Below are 16,135 nucleotides of genomic sequence, written 5' to 3'. Positions count from 1 at the left end.
TTTATTTCATTTTAAAATGAAGGAAAGATGATTATATTTCCACAACCTTGTAGCTTAAGTTTATTTGTAAACTTCTTTTAAAGTATAATTATGAACAGTACAATATATAGTATACATATTAATAGAGATTCAGTATTTGATAAAAATAAATAAGCTTATTTGAAAGTATGTGTATATTCATACATGTATATGGTCCTTTACTCTTTTATGATCGTAAGACAAAGCTTAGCTTATACAAATATTACAGTTGTGAGCTTCTCAATGAAAAATGATGCAATTTTATTTGTAAAATTCTATTAGATCCAGCCATTTCAAATATTTTGCTGTAAGACTGTGGCTTGACAATTTTCCATTTGTTTACCTAAAATAACAAAATTTGCTAAGAAATCTTAAAGCAGGAAACACTAATTATCAAACCAAAATATTAGAAGTTCACTAAAGGTATATTGGCTTTTGAATTTCACATGGGGGACAGAAAAATGGCTTCTCAGATAAACTATTTCTGAAAGAAATGAAAAAAAAAAGAGGGATGGAAAGAGAAAGAGAGGACAAGAAGGAGGAAGGGTTAAATAAATCAAATAGTGCATTGATTCTTCCCAACCAAGTTCAGAGATGGTAACATGAGCCAAGTCAAACAACTAGGGCTGAAAAGAATCAATTTAAGGATCTTTGTTAGGACTGTCAGGAAACAGTTTCTATCTCCCACTTTCTCTCTCCCTTCCTTCCTCTCTTTCATGGTCTTTCTCCGTCAGCCTTTGGACGTGGTGTTGTTATGATGCGAAGCGACCCTGACCTACCCCTCCAAATCTGAGAAAGGAACCGATGGAGACAAATCAGAGCTGAAAGTTGCATCCTGATTTTTCAACTTTTTAAATACTGAGCCAAGCTATGCCTGAAAATAATCCTGCAATTGGTTGTCTGAACAAAAAAATTCCTTTGATGCTGAGGCAATTTAGGTTGAGTTTTTCACATCCTGCTAAATGAGTTCTAAGTGATACAACCCTATTTTCCAGCCTTAATTCTAGATGCTGAAACCAAAAATATTCTGTTAAATGCGAGTTACAGAACCTGAACTCCAACAAGCTCGGGACCATCATATAATTCCATCTGTCTCACTCTTTTTACACATTGTTCACCTGTAGGTCTCAACTCCTCCTTGGACTGATACATAGTCAATTTATCATTTCAGTTTAAAACGGCAAAGCATATCTTCAAATTACTATTGATAGCACCAATTCAGCAACAGTGAGTGCTAACTCCATTTAAATTCAGCTCACATAGTTTCTCCACTTAAGAATCACTGATAATCCTACAATACCGATCACCCTATTCAAGAAAGTTTTGTGTTATGGGCTTTGAATCAGTTTGAGAGACTTGATACTAATTTCTCATTCCCAATATAGACTGTATTTCACACAGGGGACATAGGGACACAGAAAATAGAAAAAAATCTTTAGAATGATATGACATTGTTATTCAAAGGCTCTCTCATATTTCAAAAATTAGGACTCTTTTCTTTTTCGTGTATCCTCAAATGTAAACAAAATGCTATCACTAAAAGTATATATACCAATATAGAGGTAATGACTATAAAAAACAAAATTAGTTTCCTTCTATTGGTACATGTAAGTAAATTTTAGTGCTTTATGGCCACATTCCAAAATCAATATTTATTTATTAATGTATGTATCAATTCATGTATTTGACCAACACCTCCTGAATACACACTTTATACCAAGAGTGATATATTTCACTTAAATTTCCTATCTTGGTTTTAAATTGCCCTTGAATCTGCTTCCTTTGTTTAATATAGACATTAGAGCTAATTATTTATTCCATGTTTTCAAAATGTGATGGTACAGACAACACTTAGAATTGGGAAAAAAAACTGCTTTCCCCAACATCATTGGGAAAACTTGGCCATCGATTACACATTTTCATTTGTCCATTTATTTTGATCCCAATAGAATAATAAGTGCGATAGTCATATACTCACATAGCTATTTAAACAATATTTTAATTTTCAATTTAAAAAAGAAATAAAACTATTAAACAGATAGACATCAATGGGAAAAAAGTTACACAAATTAGTCTAAGCTACTATAAGATCAATTTTCCCAAATAGAAAACAAAATCAAGTTACTCATCTCTCCTCAATTCTTCGAACATGTCCTTAATAAGAGTGACACATGTACCACAAAACCAGCCCCTTCCAAGATACTTTACCTACTTTTTGTGTTTGTAACTTTACATAATTTTTTCTTTAAAAGATTTCCCAAATTAAGTTACTTCAAAACCCTAAACAACCTGGATTGGTCCTGCCTATTAGAACCATATATTATTTGAGACGTTGCTTTTAAAATATCCCAGTTAGTTTAACAATAGTTAGTTACTGTAGATCTGTAGGAAAGTTTGCTTTTATTTTAATTATTTTTTTAACAATTTCTGTATCAATCTTTAAGGAAATTTACTGCCTTGATATGGTTTTATAAGATCCCTTTGGTCCTGTGTCTCAATAGAATAAACTACAAACAGATTTCAAAGCTGACAATCTACTAAGGCCAAATATTACAGTCTAACATGTAAAATATAAAGACGTATTTTTTAAAAGAGCCATCATGCTATGCATAAAAATATTTACAATTATTCTTTATGTACAATTGCAATTTTCTCACTTTCAATATATAATAATAATAATTGCTAGTGCTGTTTGAGCATTCCATTATTTGCCAGTCGCTGTGTGAGGTGCTAGGAATACATTATTTCACTGACTCTTCACAACAGCTTTTGGGATGGTCATCAACATTAGCCCCATTTTACAGATAAGGAAACTGAGAAATATGCCAAGAAAATCAATGTTTATGTACCGTATATAATACACATAGTATATGCAGTGTGTATGTGTATATGTATGTACATATATATGTACATATATTGCAATATACATATATTGCCATATGCAGCATATGGAACCTAATTATTTTAGAATTTACTAGTAGAAATTTCAAATAAAAAGCATACCACACATTACCTATCTTACATTAGATTCTAAAGAAAATATAAATAAAATATTTTATATTCAACATAATCCAGGGAGGCTTTCAACCCAATTACAAAATAACTTTGAAGAAAATATTTAAGTGAATATGACATGCATTTTCAGGTACCCCCTCACAAATATATCTCTTTTACTAAAAATACAAACACTGAAGTCAAATTCACTCATTTTAATTATTTTCCACAAATAAATAATAATCAGAAAGTTATGAAATTATAATTGTAATGCCCCATGACCTATGCCCTGCACCTCATTATACCTGTAATAGTATGTCAAATTCCTGTAGAGTAATTTGATACATAAATGAGATTATTTACTAAAAGATGAATATCAAGGCCCAGAATAAAGTAATTGTGCAACATCGATTTAATTTACAAAAGAAATGAATAGTAAATATGAATCACCAAAATATAATTAGAAGATAAAATGAAATCTTGGAGAAATTACAGAATATCACACTGAACTAAACCAGCCCAAATACCACTTGGAGGAAAAAAAAGCCAAATTTTCCCTTGGGTTTTAGGTGAATAGCATTACTCCTAGCACAAGAGGAAAACCTTTTCAGAGAAGCTTCTCTAATACAATGATAAGTCACTACGTTATAAATTAGGCAAATCAAAATTACTTATCATGCACATGTTAGGAAATATCACAGAAAATTTTACCTACTGAGAAATCAGCAAATATTTCCAAAGGTGTAAGAAAAAAAACATATTCTGCCTCAAAAACATATGAATCCATGGATTGAGGGGCATCATGCTTAGCTATGGTAGATACTTAACAAATATTTGTTGAAAATATTTTTTAAAAAGAGAGCCAAGCTTTTCTTCTAGAGAGGTATGGTGGCTGGCTATGGCTCAGTACCTAAGACAGGTGTCTCAGTTATTTATTCTGATTACATAATTTTGTGGCTTAAAGTAACAACCATTTTATTTGTTTATGATTTTATGGGTCAGCAATTTGGGCTAGCCTCGGCTGGTTAGTTCTTCTGCTGGTCTCACCTGGGGTCAATCTTCTGACTATAATTATCTGGAGGTTTGAATGTGTGTGAATGGTCTCAGGTGGCCTCATCCGCGTGTCTGGCCATTGGAGCTGGCTGTTAGCCAGGCCACCTGTCCTCAGCAGAGGAATCCATGTTTCTTCACATAATGGTAACATTTTTTGAAAAGAGCAGAGTAGAAGCTACATAGTCTCTGGAGGATTAGGCTTGAAAATTATACCATATCACCTCTGCAATCCCTGTTGTTGAAAGCAAGTAAAAAGGCCAGCTCAGATTCAAAGAGAAGAGAAACACACATCTATTCTTGATGAGAAGCACTGCAATGAATTTGCGGCCATTTTGAATTCAAGAGGTAACAACGTAGCTTACAGATAGGAAAACATGACAGGGCTTACTTTAGAAAAGATTTGTCCTGATAACAGTTATATCTAGAATTAAGCCCAGATTTTGACTGCCCATTATCTAGCCCCTCTGTCATGGAAATAACAACAGTGATTCAAGATGAGAAAATGAGTTTGTCAAGTGCCTTCTTTTCCACCCTCTGCCAAACGGAAGAGGTAACAGGAGTAACACCTGAAGCACTCATTAAGAGCATCAACAGCAGTCTACACAAGTAGCACAGCAAAAGAAGAGGTGAGTGGAAGGTAGAACATGATGAGACAAATGCCAGAGTGTTCATGATGGACAGATGATCTGTAAGTTTCACCCCATCATGATATTGCAGTATGTTCTGATTCTTTGCACTAGGAAACATGTTAACCTGAACATTTATTTATTACTTACAGCATACCAGTCCATTTAAATGGCATGTCAGTCCCTCCTGCAGATGGTAACTGAAAATTAAAGAGGGCAAATCACCCAAAATCACACTATTTTATCAAAAAGTTTTAGTATATATTTATATCCCAGACTCAGGATGCAAATACCTTCTCAATACAAACAACTACAGAATCTCCTAGTGGATAAAGTGCTTTTATAAACATACAGATATAAGACATGGCAGTTCATAGAGTACCAAAAGCACATGAGAAACTAAAAATAGGATATATGATCAGAGGATGCTCATCATCCTTAAAGGAGATTAAAAACACATTTTTTGTAATAATCAATGGAAAACAGCCATAAGCAGGAGAAAAGGGCAATCCCCTAGGTGTAGCCGACAGAGCATCCTCTTTAGAATCAAAAATGTTTGGATTTTAATTTTAGCCCTATCATCTTAGCTGTATAATCATGGGCAAGCAAATTAACCACCCTGGGCCTCAGTATGTTCCTCTAAAAAACAGAGACAATCATGATAAAGCTATAGGGTTAGTGCATAGAGTACAGAAAAGTAAAAATCTACAGTGCCAGGAAAAGACCACCTTCTCAGAATATGATGAAGATGATGCTGATGATCATCATCATCCATTATATATTATCCAAGTTATATTAGCATCTTTGAGTGCTATCCTCATCAAGTACAGGGAAAGCTCATGTGCTTGTCCCAGAGGATGAAGGCTTAGACTTTCATTCAGCCTCAGGTCCTTATTTTACCAACATACCTAGCAATCTTATTATTTTCTTAGTAAGTTCCTATCAGGAAGTTTAAAAAGAAAGCAAGTACACTGACAACAATTAGCTATATAAGAGCAAAGAAAATCGAAGAAACACTTTACAGTTGAGACAGAAAGAATAAAAGAAGGGGCAAATTTATAAACTGCCTTAAACATATCTTGGATTGGTCCCAAGGGTCTTCTGCAATCACTAACATATATATTGAAGGAGTCATTAAGAAAATAACTATACCTAGATGTGGTGTGTTGATCTTGACAACTATTTGAATTCACATCAAATGCAATACTTTTAATAATTTTTAAACAGGATGCCTAAAGACAACATTCAAGACTATGGATAATGCTGATAACCAAAAGACTCATTCTACCAGGATACTTAGTCAAGTAAGTTTACATGTCATTTTCTTCTGTATTCAAATTATTGTTCCCTCTTTTAGGAATTAGATAACCTCATATAGAGGCTGAAAAACTGCTAGGAGCTTAATCATCAATTTTATTAAACAATGGAGGAGGTAACAAAACTTAATTTAGTAAATAATCTAGAGATCAATGGCATCTAGAGGAAAAGGTGTGAGAATGTCATCAAGACTGATTAAGGACTAGGGCTCCTCTCTGAAAGAATGTTTGTTTCTCACTCTAGACTGCAACTTTTCTAGAGTGGCATCTATGCCATTTTGGCTTCTGTGACTTAAAGGAGAAATGGTTAGCAGAAAATCCAAGTATGCATTAAATGCCAAATAAATGTTAAAGGAATTAAAGAATGGGCTTGAGTCATTCTTGTCTAGAACAGACAGCTCATGATGCAGCCAGCCAGTCACCTTAGAGTAAGGTGAAAATTTACTCTTCTTGTGTTGCTCCATTTCATTGTTGTTCATATTTATTATGAACAATAACATTAAAATATATGAGTGAATTTTCTTTATTTATTGGGAAAGATTTAAGTAACTTTGTCATCATGAGTAAATCATATGATCTGAATGTTCAAAAAGTGTCAAGATTCATAATAGCAAATACGTTTAATCCTGTGATCAAACTTGGATTGACCAGTTGTTGCATCTTGAAGAGGTAAACTTAAAGTGTGTAATTTGATTGTTTGTAATTCAAAAGATAAATGCTTGAGGGGATGGATACCCCATTCACCATGATGTGCTTATTTCACATTGCATGCCTGTATCAAAACATCTCCTGTACCCCAGAAATATATACACCTGCTATGTATCCACAAAAATGTTTAAAAATAATTTTTATTTTTTAAAAAAAGAGGTATATATTTTTTAAAAAAAGAGGATCAGCAAGAAGAAAACATTGATCAAATGGTAACATCTAAAATGAGTGCCGGCTGGAGAGTTACAGCATTTTCTTGCTTTCTCTGCTCCAAAAGCAATGAAGTAATGGCCCTGCTTAACTCGACAGTAGTCTACCCACGTGGTTGTTGTCATGCTTCAGCGAAAATTTGGATAACAAATGAAAACATTCCAGAAAATGGTGATGATGAAGACTAATGATAGCTAACATTTATTAACCATTAAAGGTAAAAGGACTTGAAATCACGATATACAGAAAACTGTCCCAAACCAGTTTAGGGCCAAGATATGTTTAGTCATAAGCACAGCAATTGTGGTTTGGAAATTTCAAGGAACTCAGTGCAAACACTCGAAGTACTATCTCAGGAATTAGACTTGTGTGCCTCTTTCAACCATGCTAAAAATAATTAGAAGCAACAAGATGCCAGAGTTTTGGCTCAAGTTAAAGGAGAAAATTATAATACATCTATATAAAAGTGAAATAATATATTTTAGTTGGAGTGATTTGGGAATCACTAAAGTTACTCAAGCTTAGTCAAGATGACCACTTGGCAGAGATGCTTTAAAAAAAATTTAAGATTGAATATATATGTCAGGAGAACTTACAAGTTGCCTAATGCCATGTCCATCAGAGATTAAAATGAATATAAATTTGAACATCTGTGGGTAAGTCATGCACTCTCCAGAGTATTAGAAATACAGCCTACGATTTCTTAAACTCAGCTAGATTCTCGCTTTACATCTTCTGCCTGGTTGCTGAAGACACTGGACTATATTATGACCCCTGGTCTGGTGAGCTTTTGAAGCCATACGATTATTACCTCCTTTATACTTTCCCTCTTGGTGCTCATGCTAGCTAATGATGAGATGATCATGGTGATGGTGATAATGATAATAACAGTCAGGTGCCTAATGAACTATATCACTGAAACCTCCAGACCGTCTGATTGCATAAGTCATATTATTAGCCCTATTTCTTAGGTGAGGATTCTGATGCTCAGAGAAGTTCAAAGACTTGTTCAAGGTTATACAGGGCTGTGACCAAGGAGGGTAGAATTCCATAGTTCCTTTTTCTAACTACTGCACAATACCAACTTCTACAAAACACAGCCATGATTTCTTAATTTCTTCTCTCTCTCCTACTACAAAGCGTAGAACATCAAAATAGAACTAAAAGTTTCAGTTAATAAATTACTTTCAAGCTTATTAATTTGTTTATATTTTTCATGTTACTAAGAAAATAAGTTATTGAGGTCAGGACCCAATGTCCAGTAATATATTGTTTAAGTGCCTGATATTTGAACAGTCAATACATGGCAAATATCCTAACATAATTCCTAAAAATAACCTTAAACTTTTCACTTAAAGTTAGGCCTATTTTTGTTGAGTGCGGGATTCCAAATTAAAATATTTGTAAATATTAATCATCTGAAGATATCTATCCACGTAAAATAAAGCATATGCACTACTCATGTAGTGTTCAATGCTGCCATATAAATTATATGTATTTTAATGTTACTGTACGAATGTCTAAACACTAATAAAAACAAGTGCAAATAAACAATTCAAAAACTTGACAAATCTTCACACCATAAAAAAGTAATAAAAGGAGAGCTAATTAATAAGAAAAGTACCACATCCTATATTTCCAAAGGAGATAAGAGAAAGTTAGGTTTCACAGTAATGTAGTTGGTATGTCCCCACTAGTAAATCACATTAATACAAATATTCTGTTACTCGGGAGGTAATACCACTAAAATCCATGGAAAACCTACTTGAAGATAGAAAACAAGGAGTAAAAATGAAGACTGGAATCAAGAAGTAAATTGAAGTTTGTCCTTCAAGGCTCTTGAGCACTTCCTCAAAAGAGCTGAACATGGTAGAGTGAAAATAGATCAAGATAAACAGCATTGTTTAGGCTTCCATTCCTGATTAAATATGCTATTTCTGATTGAGCATCTATTGAATGAATTAGTTTTTTTGTTTTTTTTCTAAGAATTCAGAAACTGCTCCCAGAATTTGTTAAAAGTATGCTGAAACCTTAATCATTTATTGTATTACTTCTTTTCTAGAGTCTTTCATTCTTGTAAAATCTAAAATAGATTCCATTTTCTATCAAAATTCTACAATTGTTTTCCACAAGGATTATAATGCCATTTTCAAAATATTTGTTGGGAAGATTTTTTAGAGCAATAAATTATATATATGTTCCCACAAAAAAAAAATGCAAGAACAGTGTGAGCTTTGAGTTTTGATAGATTTCTTTTGTAAAAAGATATATTTTCTTATTTTATTTTATTTTAAGTTCTGGGGTACACGTGCAGGTTTGTTACATAGGTAAATATGTGCCATGGTTGGAATGTAAATTAGTTCAACCATTGTGGAAGACAGTGTGGTGATTCCTCAAAGACTTAGAACCATAATAATATCTGACCCAGAAATCCCATTACTGGGTATATGCCCAAAGAAGACATATTTTCTAAGAAGAACAAAACTTGTCGGTTGACATTTTCCTGCCAATATGACCATGTAACTTAAACATTGTCTATGAAAACCAATTTCTAAGAAATATTACAAATGTAGTCTGTAGTTTAAACAATAAATCCTTTTCATGTGGTTTACTTGGAATCAGTAAAATGATAGACAGCAGAGTTGTATAACCATGTAATTCCATTGTAATTTTTATCACTTATTAACCAACTTCATAATTAGTATTAAATTATGTCACATAAAATGTTTATGTAAAATTAAATTATGTTTATTAAAAATCATTTTGTCAACACAGTATCTTTCACAACAATATGATGAAAAAGCTTAAAAGTAGCATTGGCTATCTTTGACTTAAATTCTTATATTTCTGTCTTCTGTTATATGAAACTGGAATTTTCATAATAACATACAATTTATGTTGGTAGAGCATACTAAAAATGGTTCACCTCTAACTGGAATAGCTTCAATAATTATGAACATAATACTTCTTAATTTCACCATGCACATACCATGTAATGAACAAATTATACAGCCTTAGGTTCTAAATAGTCCTCAATGATTGAAGGATGCCATGGGAATAAAAATGTGGGCTCTGCAACCAGAATAAGAAGTCTCACTCTCAAGGCTTGTTGAACAAGACAGAGTATGCACATGTGTGTCATTGGAATGATTTAGCAAAATTATCTGCTAGTTATGTATTCTAGGGGCTCTCACACCTATAAGGTCCAAATTTCCAGTTTTACTCTTCAATAATACATAAAACATAAAATTCATTATACTATATACAAAACCCTGAAGATAACGCCAATATGTTACATTTTTAAGTAAACAGAAAATAAAAATCACTGAAATAAGCTAATAGGTTAGCCAGTTAAGCCTTTAGGAAGTTTCAAGTAGCTTCCTTTTCCCAGCCTCAAAATTGGCAATAATACTTATTAGCAATCTTATTTATGACACATTTATTTTTAAATATATAATTTAGTAGATATTATGCAGTAGTTTCATGTAGAGGCAGAAATATTGTTAGATACCTGCAAGCATCTCATCCCAACCATATATCACAGCAATAGGTCAGCAGAAAGCAAGATCTCAATTTCACCAGCAAGAAAACTCAGCAAAACTACTAAGCCAAAAGTGCTTCAAACAGCAAGAAGATCCAGATCACTGATTTAAATGGACAAAGGAAAATGACGGTCATTTATGAAAAGATGAAAGAGTGATAAAACATGATATAACATATGAAAATCATTTAAACACCAATGCCATAACTAGATACTGCTTTAACACCCAAAATCCATTTAATGACAGAGGAGACAAAAATAATTGAAGAGGGAATAGGGTGGGGGTATTCTCCCACAGGTACCTACAGCTCTTGCTATCCCCTCTTGAGAAAAAGGAAAGAAATCACTTCTGGCTGCTATCAGTCAGAACTAAACCTTTATGAACTTCTCCCAAAACACCAGCACAGGAATCTCATATTTCAAAAACAAGGTGTGTGTGCTCATATACACATTAGATCTACGAGGGAAGGAGAGACGTATGTGAAAGAACAGAAGGCTGGTGTTCAAGGTCATTCTCCTCTTGAAAAGAGAAAGGGAAAAAAAATGACTAAAAGAAATTATCCAAGGTTCAAGAATCAAGTGGCAACTTCTTTTCGCCTATCTGCTTATGCTTGTTCTTATAGATATCTTATTGTTCTGTCCCTATTAATAGTGACTAAAAAAGGGCTTACAAAGAAGGAGGCTTTTGGCTGGGAAATTTCCTATCAATACCTAAAGTGTTAACTCATCAATGAACCAGGCTAGTGAGCCAGGCCAGCTCTACTTAAAGACAATTCTTAACAAGGACAGTGGACTTAGATTTTCAAAGTAACTTGTACCCTCTCCATTTTTCCAGAAAAGGGAGAAGAAAAAGGTGGCAGAAATATTTTCCCCCCGCCTTAGGAACTTCTATGCATGTAACCTTGTGCTAGTAGCTCTATTTAGTATGACCTTTAACCTAACTCCAATCTGCACCAATGAGTGACATTTTCAAACATGCATCACACCATCATCTATGTTCAGGTTTCTGAGCATTCAGCATCCATTTTAATGCATTTGCTTTGCCTTCCCTGAGGCTGAGGGCGGAAGAACAAAGCTTAACCTGCAAAAATCGAGTCCTTAGTGGGAAAAGGCCAGAAGAAAGTGAAATAGGTGGGAGGTGATGAAAACACCTTATTTTCCAAGTACCTATATTCACCAGCATTTCTTTTTTCTTGTGCACTCTCTAGATAGGTATGACTTACTCGCTAACAAATATTGTAAGTATGATATCAATACTGTTGTAATAGTATTCTGGGGTAATTTGGGAGGACAAAGTGGGGTCCTTGTCAGACGTTTAGAATACACAAATCAGATTTCTAAGATTTTCTGAGTGATAAGAGGATTAGAAGTAAATTCATTAAAAGACAAAAAAAAAGAGAGAGAAGATAAAAGAAAAAAATCCTTTTTAAAATTTATTCCCAATTATCTGTTATCTTTCATTTATTTCGTTATTTAATCCAGGCAATACACTTTTTTTTTTTTTTAACCTTCCCTGGGACCTCAGAGGGGGAAAGTTCTGTTAAAGTCGAGATATCTTCTGTGTCATTCCTCGGTTATCCCTGGAGCTAGAAGTTACAAAGCAAATCTATCTGAAGAGTGGAAATCATGTTCTCCTCTTTCACGTTTATTGGGTACCAGGTGGGGGAGAGAGGTTAATTGACTTTACAGAGGTGTTTCAACTAGAAACAATACGGGTATAAATGACATGATCAAACCGAGGAGAGCAAGAAGGGAGGGAAGAAAGAGCAACAAATGGAAATCTAGGAAATACACACTTAGCTTCAGGTTTTTAATCCTGATAAATCATGCAGTATTTGAATATCAAGACATTTTTGTAGCCAGCTTTCCTTCCATATTCTTCAATATTCATTGTCGCGGGGAGGGAGAGAGAGAGAAAGGTTTTGCAGGCAAAGACAGGACACCACCGCCCTCCACGCTCCTCTGTGGCTCTGGGCATCTCCCTCCTCTCGCATCCAGGCGGCCGCCTCGGCCACGATGCGCTTGCTGTCTGCCAGGGGGTCCGCTGAGCTCTTCCGCCCTGCCCGGAGAAAGTGTCAAAGCCGTCCTGCCAGCTGCAGTGGCAGAGCCCAGCCCCCAAAGCCCGCTGCATACATGGCCTTGTAGCACCACCAGCCTGCGAGGGCTGCAGCAGCAACCGAGCCCAGACTCGAAGAGGAGTTGGGGACGTCAGTGCGCAGGGACAAGCAGAGCAGCTATCGGCCAGCTAGAAGTCTGCAAATGCCATCATATGGATATCTATAGAAATGCAGCGAGTGGGGGAAAATCAGGCAGCGCCCCTACACTTCCTAAACGGCGTTAGCAAAGAGAACCCCCCGCCCCCCAGCAGCCCCAGTCACTGCCTCCTGAAGCAGGGCACCCTGAGCTTGGCTGGGCCAAATCCTCCGCTGAATGTAGCCACCAAGCAGCTCCCAAAGGCGGGAGACAAACGAACACTCCTTAGTTAAATTATTCAGACCGTCTTCACTATGGAATAAAACATTGATGAGACTACTTTGGAAGTGCTTTATCTTGTTAATTCTAATGTCTTCGAGAAGGGAGTGAAATTTTCCGATGGGGGCGGGCGCTGAGATAAGACGAAAGGGAATTCAGGGGAAAAAAAGGCGCCAGGGTAAAGGGCTTTGGAAGTTAACTACATTTGTTCTGCTTCAGCCGGCCATGGGAATCTCATTTTAACATACCAGACCCAATATGTTAATTAGGCAGTCGCAAATCCAACCTGCTCCTTGTAAATCAAGGCACCGGAAAAAAAAATTCAAAATATCTATTATACAGGGACAAAACAAACAAACAAACAAAAAAAACGCGCACAGGAGTTGCGTGTCCGTGACGGGGACAATACAGCTGGAGAGAATGTTGGGTGGTGGCTATCGTTTTAGCCTGGTTCTGCTAGATATAAAAATGACTTCTTTCATGGATTTATTCTGCTACATAAAAGCACGTCCTGGCAGTTAAACACCATATCTCAAGACACACAGCCGTGACAATATGTATTCCCTTTCATGCAAACCAAGTTCCAAGAAAACTCCATTTCGAGTCAAAGTCTCCAGATGCGTAATTTACAACTACTAAAAAGATCTGGCAAGCTCCTCCACAACAAGGAAAGGAAAACAACCTGGCACCAGAGGTAGAAAAGGGTAGAAAAGATCTTTGGTTTAAATGATGGGTGGAAACCAAACACCCACTCACACTCCACAATCTGGAAAGGGTTGGGTACCAAATGGTCCGTGGCAACCACAGCCTGAAGGAAACACAGAATTTTGATCTCTGGCATCTTCAAACAGGTTCCACACGCCTAGCTCTCAAAAAATATCCTCAGGGTGGAGCACATCCATATTCTCAAAGCTTTCACTACTAGATTAAGTGCTTAGGTATAGATTTATATTTCACCTACTAGAAATCGTATTACAAAATCACAGAGCAGGCGCCCTTGGATACCCAACCTTCCCAATGATTTTCAAAACATTAATAAGTAAAGTAGCCTGCAATGCAGATAAGACACTAGAAACAAGATCAAAAGGAAATTGGCTGAGGCGAGTAATCGTTGGTTTGTTACCTGGTGCCTCTAGGGGAAAAGACGGTCGTAGGAAGACTTTCTGCCTGCAGGTACAATCCCGGCAAGGTGGCTCCAGGTGGCTTTCACAGTCGTACGCTGGTCTCGCTCGTCACTTCGCTGCCCTTTGCCATAGCTCAGCACCCGCATCGTAGGGAATCGGAAAGGCGGCTCCTGCCACTGCCGCCGCTGCCCGCAGGTCGCGCTGGGTGGGGGAATCGCTGCAATCGCCCCATGAAACCCGCGGCTCCGCGCCCGGGGAACGGGCAGAGGCAGGGCGGCCGCGCACGCACACACAGACACACGCTCACACTCACACACACTCGCACCCGGGCGCGCGCGCACTTGCACTCACACTTGCACACGCACACCCAGCACTGCACGGGGAGGAAGCAGCACGGAGGGAACCGGTCCTTCTCACGATTGGCCTCGAAGCCCACCGGACCGCGGGCAGCAAAGAGAGCGTTCTCGCATAGCCCTTTAATCACGTTTCCTTCAAGTTCTCCTCCAACCCGAATCCACGTAATTCAAGAGCTGGTGACATTTTGGTGGGGAGGAGGGAGCCGAGAAAGGGCTGAGGAAGAGTCGGGGATTTTGTTAAGCAGTTTAATAAGCAATCCTCATTACCTTATTTGTTTTGTTTTATTTTGTATAGCAAACCAGTTCGAAGGGCTGAACTTTTGGCTTCAAATGCTGTGAACCAAAACGTAAATATCCTTCTGGCCAAGAGAAGAAGGTGTAGATACACGAAAACAAGAGGGCTGCAAGACACTCTCTTGACCTTGTGATGTACCTGGAAGCAGGTTAATATTGGCGCTTTCCAAGCTTCTGGATAAAGCGATCCACACACCTGGGTCCACAGCCCAGCAGCCGCTCCAAATCCAGCCAGGAAAATGGGTCTGGGCGTCCTCAGAGCTCTGCAAGAACCCGGGCATGAAGGCGCATCGCCGAGTTAACACATTTGCTTCTGGGCAGTTGGATAAAAGACAGTCAAATGCATCAGATAGGCGCGCGCGTACACACGCGCGCGCACACACACACGCAGCTAGCTGGAAAGCGGCTTACAAAACACTAGAGACATGCCAAGATGACTTGAAAAGGTAGCCAACATCCAGGATCTTTCCGGAAAACAGAAGGGCCAGCAGGGAGGTTATCAAAGTCTTCTCAAGTCTTTCAATTCTTCCTCTCTCCTCTGAATGTGTGTGTGTCTGTCTAGAAGGTTTCGTTGGTCTGCCCCACCCCCGTCCAGTTGCGCTTTTTTTTCTGATATAACCGACCGTGCAAAATGGATTATATGGGTGGGTTGTGTTCACAGCCCAGAGCTCCCCGAAGTCAAGAATCCTAAGGGAGCAGCCATCTGCTAAACAATTCACATCCTCAAGGGAAGAAGGAAAAACACGCTCAAACACACGCAAACACGCGCACACACATACATACTCCTCCGTTCGGGCAGCTCTGCACACGCTCACCGCCTCCCTGCGCGCCGCTGCACACAGCGCCCCGCCCGCTGGCCACCGCGCTGGGGCGAGTCCGCAGTTCAGGCGCGAGGCAAGCAGCCGAGGTCCGGGGCTGCGGCCGCGGCCGGGGCGGACCCGGGAGCTGGGCTTCCCAAAGCGTCGCGTGCGGGCAACGGCGGCCTCCTGGCCGCGTGGAACTGAGCCCTGCGCTGCAGCATGAAGGCGGCGGCGGCGGCGGCGGCGGGCGCGCGGCCGTGAGCTCAGCCCGCGCCGCAGTGACGGGAGCGGCCGTGTCGGCCAGACCCCGAGAGTCCGTGAGACCCCGGCCGGGGCCGCTCCGCTGCTGTCAGCCCTCGGGCCTCCCAGCCAGACTGGTTCTGAACCGATTTATCAGGGGGGTGCGGAGAGGGCCGGCGAAGCGCCAGGAAATCCCCAGGCTGAGGAGGCGCGGGGGCGTTGCAGGAAGGGGGAAGGGAAAAGGCAGAAAACCTGGAGAATGAAAGCGAACTTCCAGGGGCGTCCCCAGCCTCCTGCAAAAGGGCAATTTGCTGATTGCCCACTTCCTCGCAGTTACGGGATAGAGAGAATCATCACTGAGTCAAGCTTCGGCTGCTTAGGGC

The 16,135-nt window shown here is 38.4% G+C and overlaps 1 protein-coding gene across 8 annotated transcripts in view; it reads right to left on the bottom strand.

The window, feature by feature from the left end:
* LRFN5 (leucine rich repeat and fibronectin type III domain containing 5) overlaps positions 1-15,957 on the bottom strand; it is a 295,601-nt gene extending 279,644 nt beyond the window's left edge. For 4 of the 8 annotated variants that reach the window (XM_034937496.2, XM_063596060.1, XM_063596064.1 and 1 more), the window contains exon 1: positions 14,062-15,889. The gene's annotated coding sequence lies outside the window, so the exon portion shown is untranslated. Of the gene's footprint in view, positions 1-14,061 lie in introns of all 8 variants that reach the window. The other 4 variants (XM_034937494.4, XM_063596062.1, XM_063596063.1 and 1 more) reach the window with 2 other exon arrangements.
* Between the last annotated feature and the right edge of the window lie 178 nt (positions 15,958-16,135).

The sequence above is a fragment of the Pan paniscus genome, chromosome 15 (genome assembly GCF_029289425.2).
Source record: "Pan paniscus chromosome 15, NHGRI_mPanPan1-v2.0_pri, whole genome shotgun sequence".
Taxonomy (NCBI): Eukaryota; Metazoa; Chordata; class Mammalia; order Primates; family Hominidae; genus Pan; species Pan paniscus.
Note: the sequence above shows the minus strand (reverse complement) of the source record. Positions and strands in the feature narration are given on the sequence as shown.